Raw genomic sequence first — 24,966 nt, forward strand, 5'->3', positions numbered from 1 at the left:
ATACAGACTGAAACACAGTTCTATATGCAAAAGGTAAGCACTTCCGATTGAAACCACACTGTGGTCCCAAATACATACCTCAGCTCTTCCCTCTCTAATGTCTGAATTCTCTCCCTTTTCAGAAATCTCTTGAAGAGGAGGCAGAGTATTACATTCTCTTGGGTCTGTACAGAACTTAAAAGAAAGGAATGATCCTTTCTAAGGAGACTGCTGTATGCCTAGCTCTGTTAAATTCATTAATACATTAACTCATTTAATCTTCCATAATTAAGTATGAGGAGAATATTTTGTCTATTTTTCCCTGTACTCCCAGAACTGTTCCTGGCACACAGGAGGTGCTTATTCTGGCTACCGTCCATTGATTGTTGGCACAATTCCTTAATCCTTCCACCTCATGTTTTCCATTGGATCACAGGGGAGGAAAGCCTGAGAACTGTATTCTCAGAATCTCTCGTCAGCAGAGTAGAAGTTTAGATTCTCCCAGAGTAACTTGCACAGGTATTGGAATGTGGAAAGGCAGTAGCAGACCGGCACAGAATTCACAGTTCTTACCACTACTTTTTATGGTTTCCTCAGACTTCACGGTCCACTGTTGATTTCTAGTTCTGGGTTTCAAGAAACCATGGTTCAGGTGGTGACTTCCAGAACCTTCCTGATCTAGCATGGCTGCTCTCAGCCCTGCTTCTCACCCCTCCAACCCTTCCAACAATTTCTAAGTATATTGTTATCCTGAATTACATTCCTATCTGCTTAAAATGTCAAAGGAGCTGTTTTCCTAATTGATTTAACGTTCAATAAATATTTGTTAAACAATTGAGTGAACAAATAATCCATTCAATGAGCATTATTATCCCTTCCTTCCAGTTGTGGAGTTGAAGCTCCCTGGGGATGAACTAATTTAAGTTACATAGCCAAATATTAAATATCAGTGCTGAGAGTTGAGTCCTGAACTGTCTGACACTAGTGTACTTTTTCCATTCAGGCAGTTAGTTATATATGATGTTGCTACCAAAACATCACCTCAGAGGTGAAGAACTATTTGACTATTCCTCCTGTCAGTGCCATTACAGCTGGAAAGTTCCCTATATGGTAGAAGGGTATGTTAATTTTCAAGAGAAGCAACTTATTGGACATAGGTTAAACCAAGCAGTACAGCCTGTCAAAATGTACATTGTATCTATAGTGCCATTGAAGATATAGTGTGCATGGCACATAATAGAAACCTGCAAAGTATAAGTTTAGTGAATAAAAGTGAAAGTTTACTGATTTTTGCTTGGCCAAATATTAATTTGCAGATTGTGTGCTTTGACTCAAAGGTCACTTGGGTCAGAAACCACTGATGGGCTAGTGATATCATTGACTTTAATGCTTAGATCCTGCCCATTGGCAGGAATAGTAACAATATCTCCCAGATACTGACATAGGGCTGTGGGAAACCTGAGAAACCTGGGTTGAGAAAACTGGGTTGTCAAGGGCATTACAACACTGAGGCAGAAAGAGACACAAATCCATCCATGCTTTTCAAATGATAAGACCTAGGCACTGAAAACTATTAACCTGCTTCTATTATAATATAGTAAAAAGAGCATTGCATTTGGAAACAAACAGATCTGAACTCTCATCCTATCTTCTGCTGTTTACTAGACCTGAAGTCTAGGCAGCTTGTTTTTGTGACCTCAGTTTTCTCATTTATACAATGATAGTTATGGTTTAGATAGTAGAAATGTGTTCCCCAAAGGTTCACATGTTGGAGGGTTGGCAATTCCCAGTGTGACAGTATTCCCAGGTGATGAAATTTTAAGAGGTAGAACCTAGGGTGAAGTCACAAGGTCACTGGGGCATGCCCTTGTAAGAGATTAATGTAGTTCTCCTGGGACTGAATCCTGCTCTGGCTTCCTGTTACATGATGCGGTCTCTCCTTCTGTCTCACACATGTTCCTGCTGTAATGCCAGCCATCATGAGGTCAGACTGATGCCATACTATGTTTTCACACCTCCAGAACTGTAAGCAAAATAAATTCTTTTCCTTTATAAAATTATCCAGCCACAGATATTTCATTTTATTAACAACAGACTGATACAATGGTGGTAGTGAAATCTCTCTCTTCCTATGAGGATAAGATATAGACAGAAAGCAGCTAGCACAGCATCTGGCCATGGCATGGATTCACTGAATGAAAACAGGATTGCCATCACTAATACTGAGTCAGAATCTGTCAGGAGTGTGAGGCTGCTATTCTGCAGTTAGGCCTCATTTGTCAACATGGCTGGTTCTCCAGTCCCAAATAGGAGGCAGTGGCATGGAGGAATACATAATCCATACACATCGTGGTACTACCTAAGGGAGGTTATGTAATTGCAAGTATCTGCATATTATAACTTTTGCAGTGTTCATGGGTGTCTGGTCCCTTTGGGTGGTGGTAGCAGGTTGAAACAGCTGGCAGAGTGGGTAGAGCAGAATCATCACAGCTCACGTTCCCTTAAAACGAGAGCCCAAATTAGACTCACTAGAAGAATCTGGAGGTGGACAGGTAGAGTTGGGTGCCTTTTGCATGCTGGAGGTAGTAGTTAAAACTGCAGGAATGAATGAGGTCATGGATAGTTTGGGATTATATTAGAGAAAACTGAACCACACTTGACCTCTGAAAACTCACATTGTAAGTACTAGTCTTCAGCTTAGCACTTGGCACACAGTAGATGCTCCAGGAATATTTGAATAAACAAATAAACATCAGGTTGCAGAGTAGATCATCCTTCCTTAAAAATGCCTGTGTCCCCTGCTTCTTTAATGATCTAAATTCATCTTTGCAAAACTAACTGAAATCTGTGTGCTTCCTGAGGATTCTGGGTCTCTCAGTGTAGGAAGGCCCTCTTCTAGAAAGTTCATCGGGCCAAGACCAATATTTACTTAGCATTTAATTCCATCCTGGCAGGCACTCTGCATTCTCCCATTCTACTTATATATATTAAACCCCAATTAGGCTTTGAGGGAAGGAAACATGCTTCCTGCATGGTTGAAAAATACTTGGTATCTGGCAGGTTGCTTAGCTATAGCAAGTACTCAGTAAATAAGGGATTTGATGCTTGGTTGACTAGCCTTGTGTGTGTGTGTGTGTGTGTGTGTGTGTGTGTGTGTGTTGTATGTGTGTACTATTTGCAATACTGGGCACTGAACCCAAAGAGGGTGCTGAGCTCCTGATAGAAGGCAGGAGAATCGTGTATGGAGAAGTCTGATAGAGTTCGTTCTAGGAAAGAAGAAATAGATTCTCCTCCATTCCTGTGACCATCCCATTCAACTGGGATTTTTCTCGACCCCCTCCCCAACTTGGCCCATTATCTCCTCCATAATTTTTCAAAAAAAAAAAAAAAATCAAGTCATGTTTCCTGCTTTCATTAGTATTATTTTAGCCCTTTCTGTCACCATACAGATGTTATTATTAAAAAGGTTTCTTACAGGGAACTTAAATCCCTTTCTATAAATCTTCCTGCACGAGACCTACTTTTACTCTCTGCAGTTATATAAAATAAATTTATAATCTCTCATCTCCTTGAAAGACTTTCTTGTATTTGAATAATGTTATTGTATTTGTTGTTCTTATCTTCTGATGCTAACCATTCATGACTTCTTTAACTCATCCTTATCTGATATGTTTAGATTTTTGTTCTCCAAGTGGTTACCTTTAGAAAGAGCTTAATGGTAACTCTTTAATAAAGTGACCCCTGTACTACACAAAACACACCACCAAGGGTTGAAAAGAAATGATACCCAAGAGAGGGGCTGTGACTTCCCCAAGGTCACAATGTTATTAAGTGGAACAGGCATAATTCAGAAGTAGGGTTTCAGTCTTCTATGTCAATTCCCATCCAACTTCTAAAAATAAAGAATGAAGTCCCTTTTTTTTTTTTTCTTCTGCAGCTGCTTTCATTTCAGCCCTGTTTGCCTTTAGTCAATATGATTACACGAATGGTATGAATCTACATTGTGTACAGCCATAGAAATAAAATGATGTACCCCATTTGTGTACAATGAATCACAATGCAGTCTGTAAAAAATTAAAAAAATAATTTAAAAGTAGAAAAAAAATAATCTTTCAAGTCCAGACACACAGTGGAACTGACCTAGGCAAACTAGATTGTACAAATTTCTATATTTCCTTAACATACCTACATTTGATAACAAAAGTAACATGTGTTTATAGGCATAAGTCAAGACAGGGAAATAGATAAAAATACAAATAAAGGAAATTTAAGAAAGAATCATTTTTTTAAGAATTATTTTTTGTCTTTTGTCCACAATGAAGCTTAGATAACCTTTTCTCAGTGCATTCAATCAGTTTTTAAGTGCATTTTTTATTCATATGCCCTTTGAAAGGGAATTATTGCCATTCAAATATGCAACCCTGTCCTACCCACACTTATTAGCTGTCTGAGACATGACATTCAGACTGGTGTGTACTGTGCACTGCTAGAGAATGGCAGACATGGCGCCGACTTGATGTCAATACATTTTCTGATTCACTTGTAAGCAGTTCTGCTTTCACTTGTAACAATCCTGATGTTTGGATTGAACTTTAGTTTCCTAGTCCTTAGCATGCTTCTTAAAAGGGGCTTTTTCCTGTGATTTTCACAATTTCTTATTACTTGAATATAAAGGTTTCAACACAGCAGTTGGTCTAAGTCAGCTTGTTCAAAACTCTTAGAGTTCACACTGGGGAAATTAGTTGTGTTTTCTCCAGGGATAACTAACCTCCTTCTAGTTGGCTCAGGGTCTGCTACTAGCCATATGCAGAAACCAGAGGAGAAGGCCTCTGCCTCCAAGTTACTTCACAAAACTCCTGGGGAGATGAAGTGAAAAAAAAAAAAAATTGATCAAGCTCAAGCTGAAGTTCATGGAAGAGAGTCATATGGACAGTGTTGGCCATAGCAATATGATATCTGGAATCACAGATGTGGAGAGTACTGAAACAGGTCAGATCTATGTAGAAAATGGGTGGAGGAGTGGAGGGTGTTCAGACTAATGCATAGAAACACCCAATTGTGAATTTGTAAAAAGGAGGGGGTAAAAATCCATCTTTACCATGTTGACAACACATTTTTTTAAAAATAAGAACAAAAAACTATATATGGGCACCAGAATACACCAATTTCATGTCTCCACATTTTTATATAGGCTGCTCATTGTTCCTGGGATATCTTGGTTCTTTAAAATACTATGGAGACATTGAGTTTTCCCTAGTCCAACTAAATAGAGGTAAGTATTCCTTTCTCTGGGTTAGCACTATACTTTTTTTAACCCTAATATAATTGTGCTCATACCTGTTATTGTAATTTAAATTACAGTGAAACAGAAGTAAAACTGTATAGATACACTAGTATCTCTGTTAGACTGTAAGCTTTTAAAGCTCAGGGACTGGGTGTCACTTAGCAACAAATCCCTAGTCCCTGGCAGAAATTAGAAGATTGTCCATGTTCCTTGAGTTTAATGGAATCTTCTTATTTCATGGTTAAAGAATTTCCTGGCCCATCAAAGTATACCATTAGAATCATGAGCTTGCATTCACTGACCTGTTCATTTACCAAATGCCTACTATGTGCCAGTCAGTGCTAGGTTCTAGGAATACATAGGGAGGCAAAAAGACAATCTATCCCCTCATAGATTCCCCTCTCTTTACTCAAAGTTATTCAAATTACTCATTACTGTTAATTTATTATGAAATAATATTCTTGTCTCTGGTAGTAGTTTTTCAATCCAAAAGGTCATATATAAAAACCAATTGGTGCTGATTATGTTTCAGCTCAAAATCTATGAATGTGTATAATCATTTTATGTTCCTCTGTTCCTTGGAAGTCATATTCCATATATATACATATAGGTATATGTATTTCTACATATATGTATATTAATATGCCAAATTTATGCTTATATTATAGATATGTGATATACAATTAAGGCTTGCAAAAGAATTCAACCTATTTATAAACAGGATGAACCCCTGACCCTGTAAACTTAGACCCACTTAATTAAAGACAGTATGATTCATTCCTTTTACATAATGGTTTGTGGTTTTCTAGTTTAAGTGTGATTATGGTTGACTCCTTTATTTATTTTAACCCCATTTTGAAATCCATACAGATACATTCACTTCCTAAAACAGAAAGGGACAACCTTTCTAACCTTGAAAATAAAGAAAAAAAATACCAAAATCAAAAAGTTATTATGTATTTTCCAGCACCCAAAATAGTGCTAAATACAAAGTAGGTGCTAAATAAGGACTTTCTGAATAACAAATGAATAAAAGAGTAAGTGCTTGCAATTGTGAAGCTGTTCATTGGGGTAAACCAAAGGAAGAGGTATGATTTTAACAGAGAAAAAAACAGTTCAAAACCAAATCACCATTTGATCTAAATCAAACTCATCTAGAACTCTGTCTAGATGACTAAAATAATAATCTCAGAGCTGTACTTGGGATTCTTTGCTCTCTCCACTCTCAAGACAGTGATACACACATTGGTAGGTGTAGCATCCCATCCTCTTAACCCAAGCAGCTTACTCAGATGGAGTCAGGAATAGTAAACATCTCAATGAATTACAGTGAAGATGAGGGACAAGCCAAAGACCAGTTGACTTCAGACTGCCTTCCAGCTACTATGCTTTTATCAGTTCTGGGCTTGTGCCACCTGTCACAAATAAAGTGGATGCTGGAGGTTGTGGGTGATGAGACTCATGGGAGATGGGGAAAGCAGGATGGAAGGTCAGGAAACATTCACTGAGCAAACCATACTCACAACCGACAGCTCTGTATGTGGAAACTGCCTGTTAGGTACCATGATAGGTCTTGGTATATATAATCCTTATTTGCAATTCAACATCAGAAATTATATCCACACCATGGAAGGAAACAAATTCCTTTGGGCTTGATCACATGCACATATTCATGGAAATTCTAAGATGTAAGAAAATGTGTTGTCATAGATAAAAAATATTTTCATTTAAAAAAACCCCAGCAAATTCCATTTAGTCTGTGAAACAGGTTGTTTAAGGGATGTCATATATGCTTTTATGAATTCTTCTCACTGGATTATTCCTGACTGGGTAACTAAGAACTCTGAGGGACAGCTGGAATTTTTCTCTACTGTAGACACATGTATGCCTAAAGTTTACTTAACAAATGATTTGGGAATATAATTAAATTATTATTTCCAGTAATAGTATACTACCATGCAGTGATTTAAAATCTTTTTTAAAACAAGAAAAATGAGGTAGACCTTTTTTCATCTCGGTTGTGTCAGCAGTTTGGATCAAAAGCAATAGTCTTGACTAAATCTCCTAGCTAAACCTCCTCTAGTCGTTGAATTTCACAGTGTAATTTCTATTGATACAAAATAAATACCTGAAAAGAATGCTCCTAAGACCATAACAAAGAAGCTAAGAAAGGAACCTTAATTATTTTGGAAATTTACATTTAAAAAGTAGATGGAGATAACCATAATTTAATATAAAATTTTTTAAACACAAGGAAAATATTTTTCTTTATAGTTTCCTTATCTCTATGACAACTAAATAGGGTTTCAAACAATGCTATCTTATCCTAATTAAGAACATGGCCTCACAACATGGCATTCCATGAATATGAGATGAAAGCGTGTGAATCATCTAGTTTCAATGAGGCAGCTGCACTTGGGGCTTTCAGTTGTAAGCAAATGCTGGTTTGTATAGAAAGTATAGAGACTTGTTTCTTGAAAATTAGATGCAAGTAGCAAAATAGAAAAGGGAACTCACTGCTTGAATCTAATGGAGCTCAGAAAACAAAGTCCCAAAGTACAGCAGTTTGGCATGCTGAATACCTTGAACGAAGGTCAGACAATACTTTAACCTCATCCTGCCCTCCTGTCTCTCACAGCTTCTTCTCCTTTAAACTAGTCATGGAAACCAGAATTCATTCTCCCCAGGATGAGTCACAGAAATCAGAACCCTTATACCCCAAAGAAAGTCATATAATCTTGAAAAGTCACTGTCTCCCTTCTTCCTTGAAGATTTATTCCAATGGGGTCCTGCTCCTTACCTGGAAGGAAGGCATACTATACGGGGGGCCCAAGAAAAATTTGAAAGACAGACCCTGCTGGGTTTTCTGCCTTTTGTACATTACCATTAAATCATACCTTTTTCTCCAATCACATTTCTACATTACCATTCACTCATCATAAAAATAGTTTTTCCTGAGTATTCAAGCCTTCTTTTCTGAAGGCTCCCATGTCACATAAAACTTTATTAAATAAATTTTTTGTACTTTTATCCTATTAACCTGTTTTTCTTTCTTTTCTTTCTTTCTTTCTTTTTTTTTTTTTTTTTTTTTAATGTGACACCATGACTCTTGGGTATCAGGAAAGGTATCACAGCTTCCTGCCACTACAAATTAGATACCTTAAATTAAACCTTGGAAGTCTGTATCCATTCATTTATCTTCATCCTTCTAATGGTACTGAGCTTCTCCTATCAGTCAGTCAATGGAAAGACAAAGAAAAATTTCTGTCCTTACTAGTGAGCTCCCTCTGGTGATGGGACCCACATAAGCCAAGTAATAATGACAGAATGAGATAAGCACAGTTGTAGAAACATGCCCAGAGCCTTTGAGATCTAAGAAGAGCCCGGCTGGTAGGGAGGAAGGAAGCCCGAATGCTTTCCAGGAAGGTAATCAATCAATCCACAAACAAACAATGCTTATATACTTACTCCTCCCATTTATAGCCTACTCACCTTCTTTCTCTTGTATTATTGTGAGGCATATAATTTTATCCATAAATATATCGGTGTGTATTTTTTTAAAATATGGTGTTTTTTTAAACTACAATACCATTATTACATCCAAAGTAGTATCAATAACTTATCATTAATATATGGGTAGTATTCAAATCTCCAGTCATCTCATGGGCATCGAGAATTGTTTTCTACAGTTTGTTTGAACAAAGGCAAAATAAGGATCATTGCTTTCAGTTAGCTGATTTGTCTTTTAAATGTCTTCCTTTTTTTCTTTGCCACTTATTTATTGAAGAAAGCTTGATTTTAAAGGATGAGGGGGATTGGTGGGAGTTGATTAGGGAAAGAAATCTTGGGAAAGAATGTCAGAAGTAAACAATTCTGCAAAGGCTCTGAATTGAGGTCTTCCTTGCTCTCCTGAAACATACTGACTCTTGAACATTCTTATTTTAGAAACATTGCTCAGTATACAATGCCCTTCTTACAATGCCCTTCTCTGTATAGCTGGTAACTTGCTGCATGATCTTTGAGGTGCCCCAGTTTCTCGATCTCATGTTATCTCTAACCACCCTGCCTAAGGACCTGCCAGCTGGTACCTGTTGACCAGCTTTTTGTGCTCACTCTATGTTGAGGCACCATGGAAGATGCTGGGCATACAAGATGGAATGAAATCAAATCCCCACTTTCAAAAAAACATTGTAAGTTATTTTTAGTAGGAAATGAAGGAAATGAGGTGATTCCCATATTCTGGCCTATAAATGGATGCTTTCCATATAATTTTTTTACTCATGGAAAAAGCATACTCATTTCTGTGTAAGGCACAAGTTGGAAAGGAGAACTAGAAAAAGTTATATTTGCCAAAGAATCTTTAATAAATAGTCCTGCTCTTTCAGCTTCTATTTAAAGATGGAAAGCAACACTGTACATACACCATGTGTTCAATTGCTTTTTCAAATATCCTATGATATGCAAAGGTCATGAGAAGACTAATGTTGAAGATTAGATAATCATAATGAATTCAGCTAGTACCCTGTGTCACATTTATAATTCTGTTGAGGCAACTGATGTAAGCAATCTAAAAATGTATTATCTGGTTATATTTTTAAATGATGCTCTTGATTTGTGGAAGGCCCACCAGTACTCTTTCATTCAAAGGGCTGTCAATATTTCCTTGGGTTTGCTATTGGTCAACAGAAGTAAAAATCTGCATCTTCATATTCAGCATGCCAGCACCTAATACAGTGTCTTGTACATAGTGAGGAACAGTGAGTAATGTGTGGGCTGAGCTGCCGTGACCAACACTCATTTTGTTCTCTATCCATTTATAGTGCTGTTGTGAGAAGCAAATGAAATAATATGTGTAAAGCGCTTTGCATGTAATAGCAGTAAAATGGGAGGTTTTGTTATTATTTGTTAAATAAATGAATAAAAAATTATACATTTTGCCATTGCCCTTTACCAATCATTCTAGACATTATCTAATAATATCTTTTTTTATCATCCTTAAAAAAAGAATCATACAGGGTTGCCATCAACATCTTAATACCTAATTACACATTGTCTCCAAGTCTGAATGTTATTTTCCACAATTGTAGCCACAAATTCTTAAAAACCAAGATAGGTCATATACAGAAGGGAGGTTGACATTTTTAACAACTAGCTGTGCCACACATGAACACTTAAGTCAATCAATCACAGAGATTTGTGCAAGCCCTAAGGTAGAGACTGAAGGAGGTCAGTCTGAAGCAGCTGTGAGAAGGGCACCCAAAGGGCCCAAGGTATAAGTTCTTTATCAAGGAAAATGTGAAATATTTCATTATTTTAAGAACTAGAAATTAGGTGCAGTAGTGCATGCCTGTAATACCCACATTTTGGGAGGCTGAGGCAGGAGGATATTAAATTGGAGGCCAGCTTGGGCAATGTAGAAAGATCTTGTTTCACATTAAAAAATAGAAATGGCTGGGGATATAGCTCAGTGATAAGAGTACACCCTGAGTTCAAAGAGTTAAAAAGGAAAGGAGGGTGGGAGAGGCCAAGAGAGTAGAGAGAAAGAGAACAAGAGAATGAGAACTAGGAGCATTATATGTATCTGGAATACCAGTACTGGTCTTTCTTTCTTTCCCTCTTTCCCTCCTTCCCTCCTTCCATCCTTTCTTTCAGTGTTAGGGATCAAACCCAGGAACTCATGTATACTAAACAAACACTGTACACTGAGCCACATCCACAGCCCAGTACTGGTCTTTTTGATATCTCTTTAGCCTCTTCTCTTTGTAAGAGATCAAATCATTTACCAATGAGGTGAGAAATTCAGCCAAGAAGCCGTCTCTCTGGCTGTTTCTTTATGGTACAAGAAACCTTAAAACAAGACAAAGATTTTATCTGGTTTGTACTATTGGGAGAGTGAAGCAATGCAATAGGATAATGGTACCTTTTAGCGCTTGGATGACATATGCGCTTTTAAATGAACATTTTCTATCACACTTCCACTATTTTTAGTTGTTTCTTTCTCTGCACTGAAAAGCTCATTTGACGAGAAAAAAGCCAGTGCCCTGGGAAACGTTTTCTACATGGTCTGTGCATCCCTTCTAACTCAAGTATGTTTTTTAAGTCTTAGGTTCCTGATGCAGCTAGACTGGTGCCACTTACCTGTGCCTGGCTGCAGGCTTTCTGAACAGATTTAATGCACCAGAAGCAAATGGCAAGAAGATATATTCTTTGATTCTGATTGCTGGCATTATCAAATGTTCATTGAAAAGCAGTTCAACAGACCAGTTAGTATTTAAGTGCATACATATCAGGTGGGTGGATTGATAGCACTGAGACAAGCTTCATGACTTAAAAAAGAAGGTTTTGTCATTTTATTTGGAAACCAAAAATCATGAACGGCATGAACACACTTCCTATAGAAAGTAAAGTAAATAATAGTCTTATCTCTTCTGTACTGTGACACTAGAAAAACAATTCAAAATGTAGCTAAATTTGAAATCAAGAATTTTAGTGTAGAACAGTTACCAAGCCCATTCAGGATAATCTTATCAAAAAAGTGTATTATTTACTCAACAGAAAGAAAAGGTGAGTATTGCCAAAAACTGAAAAACTTATAAATTATATGAATTATGAATCTCACAGAAACCAAAGTCTAATTTTCCTTTGGAGCATTGATATTTGGTTTAAAAATATTTTACTCTATCTTATTCCAAATGTCACATACAGTGTACAACTAGCAAACACATCTATTCAAAAGCATCCCCACTTGTAACATTTTTTTAAGACCACAAATTTTATGACATCAACAATCCAAATAAATTTCAGGCTTTGGGTGAGTAATTAACATTCTTAGAACAGGTTTCCTCAGAAGCAAAATAGGAGAAGATGATGATGATGATGATATGGTTCATCTCTAAAGTACTATAATTCTGAACTCTGGGGATATAAATTTTAAGGTTCACACCAAATTGAATCCAAACCTATATTTACATTGTAAGGAGTGAGAGCATTTGACTGGTTTAACTTAAACTCCAATGGCCAGCATTCAACAAAAGGTTTTGGTGAGAGTGATACCTTAGATTTTCTACTGGGCAGATGACTTCTGGCTGGTGACTCTTGCAAGAGTGGTGATATAAAGATAAGCAGAAAGTTGAACAAGTACTTGGTTTGCTTTTGTAAGTGCAGAGTTTTTTTCTCGGCTTTGAAGCCTTTCCCTCTGTCTTACTTCCTGAAAACCCCCTATACTCATCCTGGAAGTCAGTTTAAAGACATGCACCATCATATGCTGGTCTAACTCCAGGGACAGTTGTTCATTACGTATTGTACATTCCATAAACCATAGGTGGCTGCTTGATGCTTTGCCACCATTTGTTGCCATCTCCTTCTCTTCCTAACAGCAATAGCTGCCAGATTTTGCTTAGGCCTAGGGAGGCTACCTTTCTCTTGTCTAGGTTTCAGAATAAGACTAGTGATTTGGTCTGGTGTTCATGGCAGATATAAGCCAGTCTATTCAAAGTTAATTCTAGGAACCATTTCTAGGATCTCTCTCTGCATAGATAAGACTACGAAAATAAGTTGCCTAGGAGTCATTGAAACCATCCCAGGACCATAGGACAGTCTTGGATTGGAGCTAACATCATGATGGGTAGCATGGGAAGACCAAGGAAATGAACTTCTTGACAATGCTGTGAGCCACTGAATCAGTCCTCTTGAAGCTGCTGAATGCCTCTACTTTTAAGTTATATTCATTAATATATTTGCTTTATTGAGTAAGTCAGTTTGAGTCATAGCTTCTGTTACTTGCACAGAAAACCACCTTATCTGCTCCCATTGACAGAGCAGGAGTCACACTTGGAATTATGGGCTCATTTATTTATCTCTCTTGGATTATAAAGTCTTTGAGTTCACCTTTGCAGTCACCATCTAGCATAGCACCTGGCACATTGTCCATGCTTAATAAGTAAAAAGTTAAACATAAACAAAAAACCAAACAACTAAATAAAACAAGCTAATCCGGATTACTCAGACCAGAACACATTTCTTTCCCAAGTACTTCGAATATTTTTTAAATGTTAAAAGTCAAGTTTGACTTGACTTCTTTGAAGGTTTAATGTCTACAACATACTGCTAGTGATTTTCTACTCTAATTTCCTATATTTTTCTCTTTTCCTCCTAATTACATAATTTATGTTCATTACAAAAGATTAAATGACAATAAAACATAAAGAAGGAAGTAAAAATAAACAGAAATACTACCAGTCAAGACAGACACTGTTAAGAGTTTTCAATGCAGAGGATAAATAATGAGGTTTGTAGCTAGGTGCAGTGGCACATACTTGTAATCCCAGTGAAGGCTGAGACAAGAGGATCAAAAGTTTGAAGCCAGCCTTAGCAATTTAGCAAGATCCTGTCTCAAAATAAAAAATAAAAAGGCTGGGGATGTAGCTCAGAGGGAAAAGGCCCCTGGGTGTAGCCCCCAGTACCAATACTACTACTACTACTAATAATAATAGTTTTTTTGTTTTTTGTCTCTTTTTTCCTGTACCATCCTTCTAACCGTCTCTTCTAAGCAAACATAAATATACCACACACCTTACTCTTCACAGAGGCATCCTTTTAACTGCTGTATTTTCAGACTGAGTAAATGGTTAATGTAGGTACATTATGTACTAAGTATTTACTGTGCCAGATGCTTTCACATGAATGAGAGAATAGCAATGTCTGGGAGGTAAGTTATCACATTTACATCTTTTCCATAGTCTTGAGAGTTGTGAATTACTGTCTCTGCTTTATAGCTAAAGGAAACAAGGTTGCAAGGTTTGATAGTGGTGCTACTTCCCAAGATACTTTCTGCCTTTCCACCTAGAAAATTGCTTTGTGAACATAAGAGTAACAGGGACAAACACAAAGCAAAACCCACTCATGTTAATTGTCTAAAGACTTTTTGCACTAAAACAAAAAACCTAAAACCCTCAGGTTTTTAAATTACAGAGGTCTGCTACCTGGAACTCCGTTAGCTCTCCTTAGTGGACCTTAGTTTCCAAAACAATGTGAGAGGAAAAGAAGCTATGAGGAGGATAAAAAACAGGAGAAGGAGCTGCAATAACAGCATAAGGCATATCAAGTCATCGGTTGCATCTCTGCTTTTATACACCGCTTGTAGTGGAGAGTTCCATTTAGATCCTTCAGACTGCCTTTATTAGACCCCAGTCCTGAAGGTTAGAATCACAATTTAAAACTAGATAAGAAAAGGACATTTGGAATTACCAATGGTATCTTGTTTAAGTGGTTTCTTTGGGTTTAATGGAGAAAATATCAAAAACAAAACCTCCACAAAATCAGTTCACTGGAATTTTAGTCCTAACACTTTTGAAATATAAGTAAATATTTTGAAACTCAAGATAGGGCTGTGCCTAACATTTTGGGAACCCAGAACAAGAACACAAATGGAAGCCTTCCCTTTTGTTCTGGGCCAGCCCTTCTTCTCTTCCTAGTTCCTTCCCGAGCATGAAAGACCACCCATGCAAATGCTGGACACCGCAGTTTACCAGTCAAAGCTGTGATCAACAGCCCAATCTCCAACTTCACTCCCTATCCTCAGACAAATAGCAACCCCATATTGGTTTCCCCTCACAACTCCAAACAGTCTGTTCAGAAACATTTGTGGAATAAATTCTTGGGTCCTATTTACTCTGAATGTGCTCTAGAAGGGAAAGAGAACAAGCATCAAATGGTACCATCTTCTTGGCCCATAGACTCCTCTAAAAGCAGCTGTTCAGGAAAAGTCTGCCCAGGTCAAACAGAGGTACTGTCAGATCCTTCCTTGGAGCTGATAAATTTGTGACCTTTTAAAATTTCATATCTTTTTTTTTTTTTTTTTTTTACCTAAATTTATATTTGGGCAAGAATAGGAAAGATGGTTAAGGGAAATGTGATATTAATTGGCATAGATAAAAAATGAGAGCAAAGGAGATTCCCAGCTTCATTTCTTTTTTATGTTCCTTCTCAAACTCTGACAGGGATTAAATATGTGAGGAAAGGAATCAAAACTTCTATAGGTCCAAGATCCCAAAAGCGAGTCATGAATAGTTTAGCAAATGCTACTGGATACTTCATTCTATCATGGTGACTACAGTGTAGATTCTGGGTTATAGAAAGGTACATGTATAAATCCTAGCATCATCATATGCTAATTTGAATTGATCGATATAGAAGTATTTAAATGAACTTTAATCTTGATTCCTCAGTTTACAATGGGAAGCAAAATAGACTCTACCAAGTAGGGTTTTGATGATTAGTAAAAGAGAACATGCATGAAAACATTCAGCACAGTGCCTGAAACACCATAAATGATATGTCCACAACATACCATTAGTGATTTTTTACTCTTATTTCCTAATATTTTTCTCTTTCCTTCCTAATTACATAAATAATGTATGTTCATTACAAAAGCTTAAATGACAATAAAACATAAAGAAGGGAGTAAGAATAAACAGAAATACTACCAGTCAAGACATACACCATTAAGAGTTTTCAATGCAGAGGTTATATAATGGTTAAATAATTATAATACAATGTCAGGACTGGTAATATTGCCTAATTATTGTTTGACAAATAGTTTAAGAAGTTGTAATATATTTTATGGCATCAGTTAATTTCCACATTTGCTATTTAAAAGAAATTTATTCTTTGGATAATTATGTAAGGATTTTGGGTGCCATTCTAGGAATGAGTTAAAAGTGAGCTGAAATGTAAAAATTATCTTTACTAGGCTTCCAAAATAAAAACAAAAACAATTACTTAGCTATCTGAAGTATATCTTGCTAACCTTTCTGTTTACTATGTCATATTTCTTTCAAAAATAACACGTATCCAAATGAATTAATGTATTCTATAAAATACAATTTGTAACAATAACTAGCTTTAACTGGGTGCCCCTTTGTGCCCCACAGTGTATCATTTGCTTTATAGCCATCATCTACTTGGTTTAATCCTAACTCCCCCCGCCCCATTTTACAGATAAGAAATGTGAGGTACAGATGAAAATTCTTGGTGAGGGACACAATGCCCTTTCTGTTTTAACCCTCCTAGAATCAGGTCTTGGAACAATTGCTCCCCTTTGCCACCCTCCCCAACTTCTCAAAGAAAATCGTGTGTCACAAAGGCAAAAAACGACCTTTGACTCTTTGACTTTTAATCTTTTTTTGAGACACATGGCTTTGTCTTCATGTGCCCTCTTAGAAGATTCTTGTCACAGTTTGTATTTGTCTTGCTGTAAATTTAATTGGGACTAACTCTTGCCAAGTTTTCTTTTGTTGCTATAAATACAGCTCATCTTTGGTGGGTGGAGAAGATGGAAAAACCACCACCAAATGAGAAGAAACTCAGTTTACTGAGATTGGTACATTGGTTTATTGCTCCATGAATCAAAACCCAGATACTGCTGCAAAATAAACTCTGGACTCTGGCATGTGATTTTTAAAAATGTGATACAATAAAATTCAATGTACAATACATCTCAAAGGTACTTTACAACCGTATTGTTCTTGGCATTAGAATAGACTAGCACTTTCAGGAGCCTTCAGCTGTGTGTCCTGAGCTTTATAACATGTCAAGGACTGGCTGAACCATCAAATGCAGATGTTCATTTATATCTATAATGATCTGAATTTCCTACCTTAATTATTATTGCTGTAGCCCAGAGGCTTGAGCTGAACATGAGACATTTTACAGACCCCTTGTGGGGCACCAGCTTATAGATTAGAAACCAAGTCTCAGGTTACACATCCCTAAGTGCCAACCACAATACATCATTCCTCTGTTCTTTAAGCAGAACTTATTCAGAGAAATGGAAAATATGGAAAAGCTATTTATGGAAGAAAAAAGTATGGGTGAAAAACGTGTTCTTGGAAAAAATATATTCCGTATTCCAAATCTGCCAAGTTTTCAGTGCAACCAGAAAGCACACTAGGAAAGGAAAAGTAACTTTATTGGAAGTGTGATAGTATCCAAAAATCAAAATATTTATTGGGAAAAAGTGAAGAACAAGCAAGGAAGCTAAGTCTCCAATGGGAAAAAATGCACACTTTTTTCCCCCAAAGATATGCTCAAAAAAATTGCTTTGAGGATAAAGAAAATGTTCTTGTCTGACCTACAGATTCTCCATGTAAAGACAAAGTACGCTACTGTACCAGGTAAACACTTAGGGCAGACAAACAAGTGAGTTCAGACAGTAGCTCCTTGCCAGTGAAATAAAGCAAATGTCAACAAGCCAGACATTCGTGAAACATTTGGAAAAATGCCTTTGCTATTCCTCTCCATATATAATATGCCATATGACACTACAGTTAAATCTGCTACAGAAAAAAAAAAAAAAAAAAGTACGTCAAGCTGTTGGTTTCCATGAGCGATTTGGACAGAGGCAAAATAAGACAGCAAAAAGGAGTCAGGAAAGGTACAGCTTTCACTTCTCTTTCCTTCTGACAAGGAAATGACTTCCTACAGCTAGCTGAACGGGAGTTAGCTCTCATCCTGCACAGAGCCAGGACCTAGAGCAAGGACTCAAATGCACCCAGAGAACCAAATTGCAGCCTCAGGTAATTGTTAATGGGGATATGAAAGTAGAGAAATCAGCTACAAGTTACACAAATACAAGTCATGCTTTCTGCATTTGTCTGTTCTGCGGGTCATTGTACAGCTCTTTCCATGACGATCTAGTCTTTTCTTTCCTTCTCTCTCCCACATCATCAACAGGCATGCCAAATACAAATCTCATCAGATTCTGATCCCACCCTAGCAAATGCAGGGGCTACCACCATACCGAGTTTTACAATAATCTCCACAATGCCAATTATTCACAGACCCTCAGTTCAGTTCACACAAAAGATTGCAATTTGAATCTTGCCTTGCACAGGTTCAGCTCGGTTGGAGCTGGTTACCAGGCAAACAGTTCCTTTTAAAATTTACCGATCGCTAGGGAGAGTTAGTTGGGGGTTGGGGGGGATGGATAAACCACCCTGTACATACCTCCTTTTGGCAGCTAAGGAAAACAATTTTGTGACAAAGAGACTTGTTCTTTTCAAAGCTCACCCAACGAATGAAACTGACAGAATGAAACCTGAGAAACTTTAGCAACCAAAGAAAGCAGCCTTCCAAGGATCAAGGTGAATAATTGATTTGTCAGGTTTTGTTTCATCTTTTAAGCTATTTTGCTCATTAAAGGGTTATTGTGGAATTTATCAGATGCTCAAACACTGACACACACTTCTGACAGCAAGTGCATATTCCAAACTACGGACACGTTTGCCAAGCTCATTCAACAACAACGATTAGCTACAAAGCCAGGGAACTTACCAAGCACAAAATTATTGGAACAAAGCAGGGAGGAGGCAGGAGGCACCAAAGGCAGCTTGTCGTCTCCTTAGTGCCAGGTTCTCCCGTCTGCCGTCCGGTTCACACTTGCCTTTATAACTAAGACTCTGACAGAACTCACTAGCGGAACCTGATGAATTATAAAACAGCCCCTCCTAGACTCTTATATTTTATATCACAGGGGTGACCATGCAGCATCCTCCCTCGCTGGATACATATATTTCCTTGTAACTCATCCTGATAAATATATCAGCTTCAGAATCAGGGACAGTAATTGGTGTTTGGGATGTACCAGTATTAACCAATAAGATGCTTTCCCACCATCAGTGCTGAACCCTCATCCTCCACTTGTATTCCCCCATACCTTGTTAAGGTGGATCCACCCAACCCAGTGGGGAGTAGGCAAAGACGGCAGCATGTAGAGGAAAGCTGTTGCATCAACAGACACAAAGCGAGGTGTATCACTCAGGGTTAATTCTCAAATAGTTCTGTAAGGAACAGCCCCTGTATTTGCATAGCATGTCATAGGCACACCATATACTCTCACTGTCACCAACTACTCAGTGACTAGAAAAGGTATTGGGAGTGCAACAGTACCAGTGAACACCGGAGCTCAGAGAGCTAAGTGACTTGCTGGGTGTTCACTGAACTTGGGGAATGCAGCATCCCTGGAGATTAGGGAGTTGAACCTGCTCACTGTGCCAACAAGGAACCCATGGCAAGCAAGATAAATGATTTGCTGGGTCACATAATTGCTAAGTGCGATTTGAGCATGAACCTAACCCTGGGCTTCTGATATCAAGTACCCCATCTTTCTGTTCTACCATGCTGCCTCCAGAGTACAGAAACCCTGAAAATGGGGAGATGTGAAAATGAGAAACAATATTGTTGACCAAAAATCATTAACAAGTAAGTTTCACAGAGGAGTATTCCTGAGCTTTTGTCTCCTCTCTGAAAAGGTCACTGTAACCTTTATAGGTTCATCAAATATCAACACTGGAAAACAGGTTTTGGGTAATAATAGCTAGTATCTACTGAGTACTTCTTACATGCCAGCTAGTGTTCTAAATGCTTAGCATGTATTGACTCATTTAATCTTTAAAACACCCCTGTGAAGTAAGTTCTATCATGAAAAACATATTTCAGATGAAAAAACAGATTCAGTGAGATTAACTAGTCCACACAGGATCACACAATGGCAGAGCTGAAATCAACCCCAGGCAATCTAGGTTCAAAGACACACTCTTAAATATATTATTTTATTTCATATTCTTCTGTATATTGAGCTGTTCAAGGCAGATGGACAAATTAATTTGAAAGCAAATTAATTTATTATGGCTATTGGTAGAAATGATAGAAATATCATAGGTTTTAGAATTAAATAGTTGTTTTAAAACCCTGTCTTTGCCACTAATGTACCATAAAATGGTGGTTTTATCTGTAAAATTGGTATACTCATAACTATCTCAAAAGATTAAGTACAGCCAGGCATGGTGGTGTATCCCTGTAATCCCAGCTACTTGGGAGACTGAGGCAGAAGTTAGACGCAGGTCTAGGCAATTTAGTCAAACCCCATCTCAAAAATAAAACTTGATAAAAGAGCTGGGACTGTAGCTCATTGGTAGAGCACTTGCCTAGCATGTATAAAGCCATGGGTTCCCTCCCAGTGACATACACAGAGAAAAAGAAAGAAACTCTAGTGCCTAGTCTATAACATGTATCCATAAATTGGTACCATACTTTCTCTGGGAAAATTATTTTTTGCCCTACCTTCTCCCTCAACTGCTTTTAAAAATGTCAACTATACTTTGCCAAGGAGTCTTTTAAGCTGCTGTCCAGGGTAAAAGATAGAGAGGTCTATCACCCAGGCTGCAGAACATCTCCAGGAATACGTAGACTTTCTGCCACCTAATAGAAGGCCCCAGGGACTCTGCTTGGGGCTACATGTTCAACTACAAGGTTTCTGACCATTACTTTCATGGTATTCAAACAAACTCACCAGTTCAGGAAAGCATATTCACATGGTTGTTGGTCTCATGCACCCACCACAAAAAACCATTAAAAACAATGAACTTTTGCGTAGAACCCGGTAATTCCTGCCACTAAATCTGGGTGTGCCAGGCAGAGAGGCAGGTATTTTTCTGTCTCAACAGTTCCACTGCCAACTCCTCCCTGAGTCAGTAAAACCTAGTATCTGGTCACCTGTGACATCCCAATCAGCTTGTCCAAAAACATAACTGCTATCTTCAAAGTATGTGATCAGCATTCCTTGAGAGCCATCAGCAGTGACCCTTAGTGGGACAGGTGATGCTGTAAATTTATAAGAGAGACATGAGATAATTTCTTAGCTTTGTTTGCAGAGAATGACTCAGTAGCCATTTGCTCACAGACTACTTTCTCCTTATTTATATTTTCCTCTTATTTATATTTTCCTCTAAGCATCTTACTAGGGCATCTAAAATATGCATGGATAAGGTACTCCCTCTTTCATCACCATATTTAATACCAGGCACTGTAGGAACAGAGGTAAGCAACATAATTGGGGGTGAGGGTTCTAAATTGGTAAGAAAGGCCAGGTGTAAACGCCATGTGTGACTAAGAGCAGATGACAGCTATGATTATAGGATCAGTGGTTACTTCCTATACATCTACATGTGGGTTAACAATATGTGATCTGAAGCAGCTCGGTCGTTCTACATCTTTCCATGATTTCCAGTTTCTTTGACTATTATTCACCCCACATGCCCCTACCCCAAAAATCCCCAGGAGCCATTTCTTTCCTGTCCAATTTCCTCTGCTACCTAGCTAGTCCACCGTTATGGCACACACTATGAAACACTGATGTAGATGAGCCTTTATACCTTTTATGTTATAACATTCCTCTGTCCCCCTGTCGTGAATGATTACAACTTTATACATCTCCAGTCATAATTAACACTTGGTGCCACCAATTACTCTCAGACATATGAATTATGTGGAGACTTGAAACTATACCAATACTTTACTTAGACAGTATTAATGATAGTACTCGATTTTATTGACGTGGTCTATACTATTAACTATTACTTACTCTCTGTCTAGAAAGTGAGGTAACTTGCTAATAAATGACACAGAATAATAACTGAGGCTTAAAATTGCATGACCTGTTATCTTAACAATTACATCCACTGCTTCTAAGAAATTGAGGCAGCAGATAACAAAATATCAGTGTCCTCACTATTTTTAGCTCCTCATGTCCCTTAAATGATTTCAATCAGGCTTTACCCTTACCTTTCCTCTAAAATTGCTCTTATTAAGGTTAATGACAGCAACAACCTCTCTGACAACAACCAGTGGCCAGTGTGTAGTGCCCCTCTTCCCAGCACTCGGCAGAATCAATTACCACCCCAGGAATCAATCACTCTCTTTATTTTGTTTCTGAAACTTCCTTTGGTTTTCTCGTAGCTCATTAATCTATCTTTCTAAGTCTCCTTGCTGGGTTTCTTCATATCCCAATCTTTCAAATGCAGAGTGCCACAGGCCTGGTCATTAGACTTCTATAATGACACTCACTCCTAAGGCCACACCATGCAGCTTCCAGGCTCAAATGCCACATATAGAGCAAAGACTATCGTATGAAGATCTTCCATCCTGATCTGTGCCCTGTGCTCCAGACTCTCATCCAGCAGCATACCATAGCTAAGCAATGCCATTTGATTAATGGACTTTTCATATTTAAAATGTTCAAAACAGAACTGTTCATTTCCTCCCCTAAATCTGTTCTGTTCCCAGTATGTACTATTTTAATAAGTGGCATTGTCATTAACCTCATTGTGCCTGGTCAAATTCTAGGAGCCCTTTTCAACTTTTGGTTTATACACCATGATCTATTCACCATCAAATTGTCAACGCTGTCTTCAAAATATGTTCTGAATCTTCTCTCCATCTCCACCTTTATCTCCCTAACTTTTACTACTACCATCTGTCACAGTGAGATGGGCAATCCCCTTCCAACTGATTTCTTTGTTTCAACTCCTACCTTGCTACTTAATTCATTGTCCACATAGTGGCAGAGTCAGACCCAACATGAGCTTTGGTGGGTGGCCCTGGTTTCACATAGGATTTATTCCTTCACATTAGTCAGGATTCAATGGGTCCCAGTGTCTTTTCCTCAGAGGACAGTGCCTCATCCAGTAGAGAGCAACATCTTCTCCCCTACTACTAGACTTGCTCCCAGGGCCTGGGGTCTTTGTTTTGTGCGTGCTTGAATCTCCAACACTAGAAGAAGGCCCATCACATAATGTATTTAACATTTATCAAAGGAATGTGTTCAAAGCCCTGTCTTCCCTACTTCTTAGTTGTAGATCCTTGCATAATTGCTTCATCAAAAATTTCTGAATTAAATTTTTTTCTTTTTTAAAAAAAAACAAAAATCAACAAGTACATTGCTGTGGTGTTTTATAAGTACTTCACAATGTATTCAGCTCCTCCTGTGTTTGACTTCAATACAACAATTCTATGAAGACAGTGAGTGTTGGATGAATCTCCCCAAAATTTACATGTCAAAGTCCTAACTCCCGTTTCCTTAGAACCTGACCTTCTTTGGAAATTGGATGGTTGCCTGATATAATCAGGTATGATGAAGACAAACTAACCTAGGGTAGGTCCTACTTCCCCTTTATAGAACCAATATAACTGTGGTTCAGTAAAGGGGAATTTGGAGGCAGATATGCACACAGAGAGAATGTTATATAAAAGTTGTAGTTACAATGCCACAAACCAAAGGGCAACTAGAAGACAGGAGAGAAGACTTGAACAGATGTTTATCTAAGTCTTCAGAAGAACAGGTCCTGCTGAAATTGTGATTCCAGACTTCTGGCCTCTAAAAGGGTGAGATGATAGATTTCTGTTGTTCTAACCTTCCCAGTGTGTAGTCCTTTGTTATAGCAGCCTTGCAAAATACAGGTCAGATATTATCCTCATTTAATGCATCAGTAAATTGCAACTCAGAAAAGCTGATGAACTTCCCTTAATTTTCACATATAGGAATTAGCAGGGCTGGAATTTAAACCAAGATCTATATGACCTCAGAGCCCATACTCAGTAGCAGTGGATCCTAGACCTTGGTTCCTGACTCTCATTGGTCCAGAGCAGAAGGAGAAAGTGCATAGGATGCAGTGATCTTTCATCAGGATGAAAAGACCTTCCTTTATTATAGGATTATGTCCTTTCTACTGTTTATTTTTCCTTCCTATTATTTTGATAGTGGATTATTCTTTACTTATGAAATGATGGTGAGGATAGAAATTGTGATCTTGTGTTTTTGTTTAGCTTTTCGATGTTCTCCATTTTATTGGCAAGATAGAAACTGGCAATTCTATTGTACTGTAAGGGTTTGTTCTCCAATGTTACTAGTCTATGAAATATAAAAGTAGTCTAGGAACAAGTGTTCAAATGCTATCCCCTTCAAAAAATGAGTTAAAGAAACCTCTTCACATATAGCCACATTGGATGGTGGGAAGAAGTAAACTTTGCTGTCAATCAATTGAAAAGTCTCCTACTCATATACAAATATTGTGTTAATGATCATAATCTCTCATTATCACTAAAATAATCTCATGCAACAACTTTAAATAAATTTAGCAATTCATCAATTCAGACACTTCCTTAGTCTTGTCTCCAACATATAGTGAAGATTTCCTATTTTTCAATGAAATTTATTGACCTGTTTTTTGACTTGATCCATTTTCTCTTGGGTTCAGGATCTGTGGATTTATGCAAATGTCTGAGGATTAAGTAAGATAACTTCTGCTAAGTATCTAGAGTACCATAAAAGCTCTTAGTAAATGCTAATTCTCTTTAAAGAGAAAGGTAAGGTATTTTTGCCTCCAAAAGGGAAATGACTTTAGGAGTAAAGGAGACTTGGAGCAACTGCCTAACTCCATGAGTCTGGCCAGTGTGAAGGGCATTAATGAACTTTATCCTATTATTGAGCTTTTAATGATCCAAAGGATAGTTTTCAGAAATTGTGGCAGACTATTTTTATGCATTCATATTCATGAATATGTGCACACATATAAATATACACGTATAAAAACTACTATGTATGGATGTCATATACATAATAAATATGTTTGGTGTGAGCGTGTATACCCTTTTTAGTTGCTGAGAAATACAGAATTTTGGAAAAGCCTTCACATATATGAGTTTACTTTCTTATTTTACAATTATCTGGTCCCCTAAATTAGACATAATCTAATGAATATTCACCAATTTGTCCTATTCTTGGAATTCTTAAAACAAACTTCACCCTATCTTTTGCCAAAGTTATCTCAGACTAAAAATCAAAGAAGGAGGACTTATTCTTTCTATGA

The 24,966-nt window shown here is 37.6% G+C and overlaps 1 protein-coding gene across 26 annotated transcripts in view; it reads right to left on the bottom strand.

Moving 5' to 3' along the window:
- The window catches only part of DLG2 (discs large MAGUK scaffold protein 2), a gene marked incomplete at its 3' end in the record, with an annotated part of 2,081,919 nt that overhangs the window by 203,710 nt on the left and 1,853,243 nt on the right, over positions 1–24,966 (bottom strand). The window contains exon 1 of one of the 26 annotated variants that reach the window (XM_079105555.1): positions 18,596–20,932. The exons of the other annotated variants lie outside the window; for them this stretch is intronic. Of the gene's footprint in view, positions 1–18,595; positions 20,933–24,966 lie in introns of those variants that run through there. 26 annotated transcript variants of the gene reach the window in all.

The sequence above is a fragment of the Sciurus vulgaris genome (genome assembly GCF_902686455.1).
Source record: "Sciurus vulgaris genome assembly, chromosome: 11".
NCBI classification, from domain to species: domain Eukaryota; kingdom Metazoa; phylum Chordata; class Mammalia; order Rodentia; family Sciuridae; genus Sciurus; species Sciurus vulgaris.